Genomic DNA, 11492 nt, shown 5'->3' with positions numbered 1-11492 from the left:
CCCATATATTCTACCCCCCAAAACCTACTGTGATTACATTTCAACACATAGAGAATATTCCAGCTGTCCCATTAAGATCTTGCTGCTCCAGCCTGCAGGGCACGTTCCATCCTTCCAACCCATGACCAGCAAAGGAGAAAAGCCTATGTGTTTTCTCACCCTGTACATTCCTGGAGGCGAGCAAAACAAGTTAATTTTGACCATGAGGGAAATTGTGCACATCCAAGCCGGTACATGTGGCAACCAGATTGGTGCTAAGTTTTGGGAGGTGATCAGCAATGAGCACAGCATCGACCCCACTGGCACCTACTGTGGGGACAGTGACCTGCAGCTGGACCACATTTCCATGTATTACAATGAAGCCACAGGTAGCAAATACGTTCCTCATGCTATTTTAGTGAATCTAGAATCTGGGACCATGGACACTATTCCATCTGGTCATTTTGGCCAGATCTTTAGACCAGACAATTTTGTTTTTGGTCAGTCAGGGGCAGGCAACAACTGGGCTAAGGGCCACTACACAGAGGGAGCCAAGCTGGTGGACTCTGTCCTTGGAAGGAGGCCGAGAGCTGTGACTGCCTGCAGGGCTTCCAGCTGACCCACTCTCTGGGTGGGGACATAGGCTCCAGCATGGGCACAGTGCTCATTAGCAAGATCCGAGAGGAGTACCCTGACCGCATCATGAACACCTTCAGTGTGATGCTCTTGCCCAAAGTATCCAACATTGTGGTTGAGCTCTACAATGCCACCCTCTCTGTCTATCAGCTGGTAGAGAACACAGATGAGACCTACTGCATGGACAGTGAGACTCTGTATGACATCTGCTTCTGCACCCTCAAGCTGACCACGCCCACCTATGGGGACTTCAACCACTTGGTCTCAGCCACCTTGAGCGGCATCACTACCTGCCTCCACTTTCCTGGCCAGCTCAACGCCAATCTGCACAACATGGCCATGAACATGGTGCCCTTCTCACACCTGCACTTCTTCATGCCGGGCTTTGCCCCTCTCCCCAGCTGTAGCAGCCAGCAGTGCCATGCCCTGACTGTGCCTGAGCTCACCCAGCAGATCTTTGATGCCAAGAACATGATGGCCACCTGCGACTTGTGCCACAGCCACTACCTCATGCTGGCTGCTATCTTCAGAGACTGCATGTCCATGAAGGAGGTGGATGAGCAGATGTTCAACGTGCAGAACAAGAACAGAATCTATTTCATGGAGTGGATCCCCAACAATGTGAAGATGGCTGTTTGTGACATCCTACCACGTGGCCTCAAGATGGCTGTCACCTTCATTGGCAATAGCACAGCCATCCAAGAGCTGTTCAAGTGCATCTCGGAGCAGTTCATGGCCATGTTCTGGTGCAAGGCCTTCCTGCACTGGTACTCGGGCGAGGGCGTGGATGAGACAGAGTTCACCAAGGCTGAGAGCAACGGGAATGACCTGATGTCTGAGTACCAGCAGCACCAGGATGCCACTGTGGAAGAGGAAGAAGATTTTGGGGAGAAGGCCAAAGAGGAGGCTTAAGCCAGAGTCCCTGTCACCTTGAGCTCCTCACTTCCTCAGCCACCTTCAGCTGCCCCCTTCTTTCACAATTTGTTTGCTGCCTCTGTCTTCTTTCTTTTCTTTGTTTCTTTCTTTCTTTCTTTTTATCTTTCTTTTGTGTTTAGGGCAGCATGCACTTGGTGTCCAGGGTCTCACTGTGTAGATCAGACTCATAGTGATCCTCCTGTTTGCAGCCTCCCAAGTGCTGGGATTACAGGCATGCACCACCACTTCCAGTCTGAATTACCATCTCAGTGCACCCAGGGGCAGGGCTGGCACGGCAGCCCTGGAGATTGAACTCCAAGCCCCTGCGTCTGCCTAAGCAGGCGCTTTAATCTGCTAGGGTATTAGGCCTGCCCTTCTATCTTGTTTCTTTCAGGGGTATATAACAGTGCCTGGAACACAGTAGGTACTCAATAAATACTTGTTCGTTGGATCTCTCTTCTTTCTCCACTCTGGCAAACCTAGACCTCTGACATTCTAGCTGATCCTGCATTTTCTGCTGTCTTTCGCATCTGTCTAGCTCATATTTCTATTTTCAGAATCTCCAAGAAGTTGAGTCTCTTCCAGGTCTCCTACAGAACCAGCCAGGTGTTGAAAACCCACAGAAGGGCCACCATAGGGAGCTGAAGGGGAAGACGGGCAAAGGGTGATGGTCAGTTTGGGGAAGAGGGTGGGGCTTCCCAGGTGGGGACTGCTGGGAACGGGCAATCCAGGCTTACCCGGCATCTCCAGGCATTTCTGCACTCAGCCTCATGGGACAGTAAACAGTATCAGCTTCACATGGCCCAGAGCATGCCTCTCCCTTCAGAGGGAGGCTGCCACTGTCCCAGGTGCATGCTCGCCCGCTTTTGTGCTCTGCTCACTGCCCAGGCAGGAGAGGCCCTCTTTGCAGTGTGCCTTCTCTTGCTATTGCCTCACCCTTGACTTTATCCTGTCCTACACTTAGATGTCTATTTTGTGTTGAACTTACTGCTTTTTTTCACATCGAGAAGAGACACTGCCCCAAGAGCCAAAAATAAATGGAATTCAAAAATTCTAAAAAAAAGAAAAAAATTCAACACATAAACTCTTGGAGACATGCTTAGACCATATCCAAACCATAGCACTCTGTCCTAGCCCCTAAGATTCACATACTACTTATAGTACAAAATCTGTCCACATTTCACTGTGGACAGCTCTAAAGTCTTGTTTCTGCACTCATTCAAAAGCCTAGAGTCTCAACTTATACTCACAAATGCCCGTAATACTCAAAACACACATTACACACTTTCAAGTATAAAGGTGGGAAAGGGGTGAACGTTCCTACTCCAGAAAGAAACGATAGGTTAGATATAAAGAGGGATTGATCCCTCGCAAGAGTGAAACCCAGCAGAGGCAGCCTGGGGCCCTGGGAGGATGTCACCCGAATGGCGGCCTCACTGCAAGCCCACTGCTCTGCGTTTCCTTGGGTGGTGTTGCACATTGTTGTTAGCTATACCTTTTTGGGGTCACCACTGAGCTACTTTCAAGCTCCACTAGTCGTTCACCCCATTGAGCTCTCTTTGGGAGAGCATTCTGACCCCAGATCAATGTTCTGCCTGCCTTCCTAGGCTTTTCCTTGACACCTAGGTGGACGTTGCCTTCACTCCATATTCTGGTCCTGTGCTCAGCAGCTAACAGCGACCTGCTCCCAGCATGAGCTGTGCCCGCGTCTGCAGGAACCCAGGCGGCAGGTGTGGTGCTTTGTTTGACTGAAAGTAGGGAAAGATGTTCTGAGGCAGCCCTGGAAGGCAGGTCCGAGGAGGTCTCTGAAGGAAGGCAATAGAAAAGAAAGAGATTTATCTAGCTCACTGTTTGATGGGTTGAAAGTCCAAATGGCACGGTCCAGGCTCTGGTGAGGACTCCTGCTGTGTCTTGTCATGGCAGGTGGCACTGTAGCAGAAGTGCTGTCTTAAGTCACTTTCTCATCGCTGGGACAAAACACCTAACACCTACAGCTTAAAAGAGGACAGATTTATTTCACCCCCAGTTCCACCCCGCGGTACCCAGGCCTAAACAGAGCATCAGCGCGGCGGAAGGGCTTCGTGCAGCAACATGCTCGCGTCATGGTGGCCCAGAAACAGAGAGAAAGGAGGAGCCGTGCGGAAGACGCGCCCTCCCGGAGCACACCGCAGGAGACCCACTCCTAAGCAGACCCCACCGCCGCACACTAAGCCAGCCGTAGCCACCATCATCCGATCGGCACCCGCAGGCTTCTCCTCTGAGCGCACGAGGCCCTTGGCGCGCATTTAGACATAAACTGCTCCGAGAACTCGCAGGCGGGAGGAAGCCCGAGCAGCGCACAGAAGGCGAGGCGGATTCTGCGAGAACAGTCCTCTCACGCGGACTGAGCAGGTCTCAACGGCTGGGTCATTCCCACCTCTTCACAGTTGTCACCTTCTCAGTATCGCCACATGAAGACACTGTGTCCATACGTGACCCTGCAGGGACAGACCACATCCGGGCCACAGCAAGTGGAACAGAAAGCGGGCGTGGGCAGGCGGCCTCAGCGCGCACGCCGCCGTGCTAACCTCCACTGCGCAGCCCTGCTCCCGCCTTTGCCTCGGCGCTCGCCCGTAGTGACGTGCTCTGATCTTACGACTGTTCGCTGCTGGAGAAAAATCTTTGCAGAGCAACTAGAGAGGGTCAGCTGCGTGCCTCTTTGCGTCCTTGGCCTCGGTGCTTTCAGCAGGTACTCAGTAAGTCACGGCTGACTCGAAACTTTCTTTACCAGAACAGCGCGGCAGTGCAAGCGTACAGTCCCGGTACAGTGTACGTACGCAGCTCTTCGTCTGTAGGAGCTCGAAGACGGTCAAGTTGCTCCATAGGGTCAGGATGGGAGACCCGAGCTGGTGCTGTCGCTCTACACCGCCGCGTGATGACCTCCGCTTGTTGACGCATCCCCAGTGTTCTTTTTTTTTTTTTTTTTTTGGGGGGTAAGGGTCTACAGGGTGTTCAGGGTCTTACTACGAGATCAGACTCATAGTGGTCTACTTTTTTACAGCTTCCCAAGAGCTGGGATTACAGGCACGTGCCACCACGCCCAGTCTCAATTCGCCATCTCAGGGCGCCCTCAGGGCGGAGCTGGCATGGCAGGCCCGGGAATCAAACCCCCGGCCCCTGCGCCTGCTTACAGGCCCTTTAATCCACTGAGCTATTTGGCTAGCCCGCCCAGAGTTTATTAGTACTACCAGGAACCGCTCCTTTCCGTTGAATCCTTGCCTGCAGAAAGGTGAGCCACACACGTGTTTTCTGTGTAATTACCTGGTTTTAAGCATTTCCTTTTTGCAAGGGAAACACACTAAGACAATCACCTTTCCTTCCATTTAGAAAAAAATTATATTATTATTATGTTACTATTATTTGCCATACTTGGAATTCCCGTAGCCTCTAACAAGATGGTTTTCACTGCTGAGACTTCACCCTTATTCCTCCTATTCTGAGCACAACCCCCAGATCTTTCAGTTGCGCTTCAAGGCTGCTACTACCACTGAGTTAACTGACAGAGCAGCATCCACCGCGTGGTACAAAGTGACCTTATTTGCTGAAGCCGCTGTAACAAAACACCATGGCCCGGCTGCTTGCGCAGCATCATTTCCTCACAGCTGTGGCGGCCTGGCGGTGAGGACCAGGTTAGCAGTGTGGTCGGCTTGGCTGCTCACGGCGTGCAGAGAGAAGGAGTGGGAGAGAGAGGAGGTTGTATTCTCTGTGTGCCTTCTCAGAAGGGCACTAATCCTATCAGAACAGGGCCCGCTCCTATAACTTTGTTTAATCTTTATTACCTCCTGTGGGTCCTAGTTCCAAGTACAACCAGAATAGAGATCAGTACTTCAATGTATGAATTTTGGAGGCTTCGATTCAACCCATGGCTCCTGCGGGTATTTAAGGAGTATGATAATCTCGTTGAGTATTATCACCTATCAAAGAAATCTAGTGGCTTAGTAATTTTCTCTCTAATTTGGATGCATTCTTTTAGGGTTGCCAGATTTAGCAAAAAGTAAAGAATACTCAGTGAAATGTGCACGTCAGGTAAATGGTGAAGAATGTTTGGAGTAAGGATGCTTGGGATACGCCTTCTGTTGATACCTCAGCGTAACCACTGCGAGTTTCCCTTCAGGTGTGGGGTCATATCTGATGTATTTATTTTGTAAAACACCTAGCACATATTGTACATTACATTATTAAGTGAGGAGTGAGATTATGTACTTAAAAATATGTAGGTAAATTTTATTGCTGACCTTGTCTAGCTTTCCTGCTGGTAGATATTTAAAAGGAAATCAATTTCTGCTGCTTTTTTCTAAAGATATGTCCCTGCTCTTATTCAATCAACATTTTCCTTACTTACCCTATGTCAATTTCTTTTTTCAAAATTATCCGCCTTTAAAATTTCTATCACTTCGTGCTTGCTGTATGTGAGTGCCTTCCTGTCTCTCCCTTCCTTCTCCAATTCTTTTTTTCCTTCCCATGTTCAAAGTTCCATCTCCATTTTTCTTAAATTCACCCCTTTTAAATAATTCCTTTTGTCTTCTTTCACTTCCTCTCCCCTCTATGTCTTGCTGTCCTTCCCATTTGAAAAAAACATATCTCACTTCTAATTATCTGTCTTTTAGTTTGCTCTTCCCTTATATTCTGTGTTTCTCATACAAGAAAAACTCTGTGATAGTTAAGTTTCTGACTCGATGTTGCTGGCCATTAGAGAAATGCAAGTTACAACAACACTGAGATCCCATCTTACTCCAGAAAGAATGGCCAGTATCAAGAAATCAAATAATTACAAATGCTGGTGAGGCTGTGGGGGGAAACAAACGCTCCTGCACTGCTGGTGGGAGTGCAGAGTAACACAACCACTAACAGAAATCAGCATGGCTATTTCTCGAAAAATAAAAATAGAAATTTCATTTGGCCCAGCTAGTCCTCTTCTTGGGGTTCTCCTGAAAGACTCAGAAATCATCATACTACAGCGATTCATGTGTATTCATGTTTGTAGCAGCACAATTCATAGGGGCTAAGTCCTGGAAAAAGTTCATCTGCTCATCCTCAGATGAAAGGATAAAGAAAATGTGGTGTTTCTACGTGATGGAGCACTGCTCTACCATAAAGAAGGATAAACTTGGGGCGGTTGCGGGTAAATGGATGGACCTCAGACAGCAATGTGGAGTAAGATAAATCTATCTCAGTTTCTAAAGCACCAAATTACAGGTGCTTTTCTTCACTTTACAATACTTTTATTTCTTTTCTTATAATCCTAGAAGCCAAACACTCTAGCTGAGTCCTATTCCCAGCCCCTTAAAAAAATTGTTATTCCCCTGTGTGTAGATGTCACACTCCTGTGTCCAGCCATCTGTTGATGACCTAGAGGACGCTCCCAAGGTTTAGCTGTTGTGAGTTGCAGTGCAGTACACGTGGGTGTGCAAGGGTCACCGTAAGAGGACGCCTTCACCTCTTTCATGAAGGTGCCTCGCACGTGCACCAGCTCTCCACAATGAGTGTCATCATTATGTGCTATAAACATGTGCCAGTAAAGAAAATGATTCAAAAAATAAATTCCAATTGGAGGGGTGCTTAGAAGCAAAACAGTCTAGGCCGGATGTGGTGGCACACCTGTCATGCCTGTCCTTGGAGGCTGAGAAAGGGGGATTGGGAGTGTGAGGTCAGACTGCGATGTATAATTTTTTTTTTTTTTTTTTTTTTTTTTTGGCAGAACTGGGGATTGAACTCAGGTCCATGCACTTGCCAGGGAAGCGCTTATTCCACTGAGCCATCTCCCTGGCCCCACCAGTATAATTTTAATAGCTAATCAAGGTAGCAGCCCCTGTGTCTATCAGCAGATGAATGGATAAAGAATATGGCATTCATATCCAGTAGAGCACTGCTCTGCCGTGAAGAAGGATGAATTCGAGCCATTTGTAGGAAAACTGGTATACCTGCAGGCCAGAATGGTAAGTGAAGTGGACCAGACACGGAAGCTTAACTATAACATGGATTCTCTTACATAATAACTCAAAGCATAAATAATAATAAGCAAAATGAAAGACGCTAGGAAATATGGAGACAGAAATTTCTCAATGAGAAGAAAAGAGATGGAGCGGAGAGGAACAAGCAGACGGGCAGGGGCAGAAAAAGAAATTAAGGTACGCTCCGTGCGTGCACCAACTCCATGTGAGAATGTACATGTGGGGTGCCACCCACATGCGCTGATACAAGAACAATGCACAAGAAGGGGGAAGCGCAGCTTCCCTGGGAGGCGCTGCTCTTGACAAACCACTTCTTGCACGTGCCTTGCACGTTGTGGCACAGCGTAGGCTTCCGGAGGGTGCGTTGGTGGCGCCTCTTCACATCCGTGCTTTGCCCCCCTGCCACGGGCACGTGCTCGGCATGGCCATGCTTGTCACCCACCCAGGGCCTCGGCTGCTGGGATTACTGTGACTCTGCGTCTGCCTGCTGCCTTCTGGCCTCGGTCTTGAGAAGGGCCCAGCCTAGAAGGTGACACAATTTGCATTTGCCTCAATGGTGTCCCAGAAGCTCTCCCGGAGATACTTTTACACCGAGCCACAGACACAGTATCCTGTTTTCTTCATGGGATTACCTGCTGGCAGTGGGAGCTGAAATGGATCCCATACCCCACCATTGTGCACACAAGTGCTCACGTCTTAAGAGAAACAATGCCACTCTATCATGGAATCTAGCTGCCCAGGGAAATATTCAGCAAATATTTATTACATGGAAGTATCTGATTTAAATGTCAATGTGCTCGAAATTACTTTACTGGTCTCCAAACTCCTTTTCAGGTTTGCTGAGATTGCTTTTCTTTCTCTTCTCACCTCTGAGTCCCTAAACACACAGTGCATTGTCTTGCTTATCATCTGTAAAGAAGTAAACTCTACTTGAATGACCCAAGCTCCTCGCAGAGCTTGGTAATGCTGGATTGTAAGCAGCGAGGGTTGTGGAGCAGAAGAACATGAAAATATGCTTGCTCCTTTAGCTTGATTCTGATTTCGTCAATTCAAAGAATGGGGACCTGTGAATTAAAAGTAATCTTGTGCCCCAGAACCAAGATGAAAGCTTGTGCAGAGAGAGGCCCAGCACTGCTCTGTGTTCCAAGGAGCATGTGCCTTTCGTACATGTCTGCATCGCAGATGTTTTAATAACAGTGTCGAGTAGCTGCTGGGCAGCCACACATTTTTCTTAACTGATGCTGACTTCTACAATTTAGCTTCCCAGTCTTCTGTGTTCTCCCCACAGCCCCACAGCTCTACGGCCATCACGCTTTGTGTTTATTTTGCTCCCATTTCTATTTTGAGGGCTGGAGTCATGCTCTTGACTAGTGAGCATACGAATAAATAAAATACAGTCAAAACCATGTGCCTAATCTCACCTCCCTGGTACATGCCTACGAGTACATGCTTGCGGAAGGAAGCGGGGTGCTCATCACCAGCCCTGATTTCTTTCTGACTGTCAAGGTGGGTTTTCATCATGCATACCAGTCCTTTCTAATTGATGTTTTGAAAACTTTTCACCAAACAGGAGGGACTTTTGTCCTACCATGTTTACATACCTGAGACCAAGAACAGCCACTTTTTGAAGTTAAAGATTCACTTATGTTAAACATTTCCGGATGATAGCACGAGCTTGACTTGGCAGACAGTTATCTGTAGCATTTCCTTCTGTGATTCTTCTCTGACAAGTCCTGAAGGGCCTGGTCCCCAGGGCTTGAGAGAGAAGGGGCAGCGGCTGATGCTGCTGCCACAGTGGAGGTGGTAAGAGGTGGGTGAGCACCATGACAGGGGCCGTCCACTTCCTCCCTTGCAAATCTGAGAGTGTGTTATCTCAGGCAAATACAAATCCCCTGACTGGCTTCTTCAGGCCTCCAGTGACTCTCTGGGATGTTCTTCATTCAACTGTTACTGTGTGTTCAAAGCCCAGAACCAATTTTATACCAACTTAAAAGATAACCTTCTCAGATGGCTTCCAACCTTTTGACTACAAAGTACACTTAAGTTGTTTTTCTCCCAAGATCCATTAGATTTTAGCATTTTTGGGTGTTCTTTACAAAGTGTATTTATGAACTGACAACCAATTTTCCATTTCCATTTTAGTTCAGAAATTTAGGTTGCCAGACTTAGCCCTCTTGCTGGCAGAATTTCAAATTAGAAAATGATGAATTGTGACCAGAAAATACTGGCATAATTCCAGAAGAGCAAAAAAGCTTAGCATTAGCCCTGTGGAAGTCAGCATGTGTGACAGGTAATGTCTATGGCTGTAGTGGAGATGCCTGAAATACGGGAGGTAGTAGGATCACAGCAGTGGGAGTGGCCGTGGCGGTAGTGGTGAAGTGTGGGAATGCCGCAGAACTGTGCACTGGGCTCAGTGGAGGCTCTTCTAACTACTGGTACTTGGGTTTCATTCCTGATCAACTGAATTACAATTTTTAAACATTGGGGTAAATTGAATGCAAGCTAAGTGTGGGCATATCTATTAATAAGTATGAAAACCAAAACAATGGAAATAGATAAACCAAAGTAAGAAAAGGAGAGGAAAAGAGAGGGAAAAGAGGGCCGGCCAAATAGTTTAGTAGATTAAAGTGCCTGCAGGTAGGAGCAGAGGCTGGGAGTTTGATCCCCGGGCCTGCCCCGCCGGCCCTGTCCCCAGGGTGTGCTGAGATGACAATTGAGTCTGGGCATTGTGGCTTGCGCCTGTAATCCCAGCACTTGGGAGGCTGTAGACAGGCAGATCACTATGAGTCCAATCTAGTAGTGAGACCCTGAACACCCTGTAGACCCTTCCCTAAAGTACAGAAAAAGAAAAAAAGAAAAGAAAAGAAAAAACAAGAAAGGGAAAAGAAGAAAAGGAGGGAAAGGAAGAGAAGGGAAAAAAAGAAAAAGAAGAGGAAAACAACAGAATAGGAAAAAAAGGGAGGGGGGAAGAAAGAAAATCTTGCCGAAAAGGCTGAGTCTATAATGGAGAAATGCATTTGCCCTGTGAGCCAGGCCCCTGTCCTACTAAGGACAATATCTCAGAAAGATGGCAGAGAGCACCTTTGTCTAAAGTGGCCTCGAAGCACTGTGTTTTCTAGAGCACCTCTCAGAACCCAAGGATCGTAACACCCACAGAAGAAGAGGGCGAGGTCCAAATCAAGATCCCTTGGTTTAAGTTCCTGCAGTCAGTTACGTGCATGGGGGCGTGTTTGTCCTACCCGACTGCTGAGGCCCAACAAGCTACGTCTACAAAGCTGTTTGCTCCTGCAGCCCAGTTTGGCATCATTTCCTGTGCTGACTAATGTAGCAGTGACCACTGCAGTTACGGAGCTGTCTAGCAGGAAGGACCACTTGTCCCTGCCGGCTTTTCTACCCTGTGGCCCCTGGGTCCCGGCTCTGGCCCCAGCTCCTGGTGGGTTGCATTCCAGAGATGTGATGTATGTATTAGAAATGCCCTGTATCACCTCTAGGACTTTGAAGATAAACAGATGCATTCCAAGTGAGGTGAAGTGATGGTTGCTGGGGAAAGTCGACACCAGGGAGATCAGTTAGATGAACAGTGAGATGGATGCTGGACAGTTTGAAAAATCAGAAAATTCTCTAACTTCTGTATTTGTATCCATTTTGCAAAAATAAGAGTAGAGACATTTGTAGGTTCCTTTTAGTGTATTGTTCTATAACATCTTATTGATATCGCCAAACAAATTCCCATCAGTTCCTTCACTTATCTGCTGAAGGCTTGGAACCATTTAGAAGCATCTGACCCAGCCCTTTATCTGTTGAGTTATGGAAAGAGAGAGCATTCAGTGACTAGGCTAGAGCCAGCTTAGCTGCTGGCATTGTTTGGATCCGGACTGTCCCCCAAGGCTTGGACTCCTGTGCAGCAGTATTCAGAGGCAAGGCCTTTGGAAAGTGACCTTACCATGAGACCTCTGAGCTGGTTGATGAGTC

General features: G+C 47.8%; 1 pseudogene; it reads left to right on the top strand.

The window, feature by feature from the left end:
* Positions 1 to 202: 202 nt before the first annotated feature.
* LOC101572519 lies at positions 203 to 1527 on the top strand (annotated as a pseudogene).
* Positions 1528 to 11492: the final 9965 nt, after the last annotated feature.

This window comes from Octodon degus, unplaced genomic scaffold (assembly GCF_000260255.1).
Source record: "Octodon degus isolate 3935 unplaced genomic scaffold, OctDeg1.0 scaffold00034, whole genome shotgun sequence".
NCBI lineage: Eukaryota > Metazoa > Chordata > Mammalia > Rodentia > Octodontidae > Octodon > Octodon degus.
The sequence above is the reverse complement of the archived record's forward strand: the minus strand, read 5'-3'. Positions and strand labels throughout refer to the sequence as shown.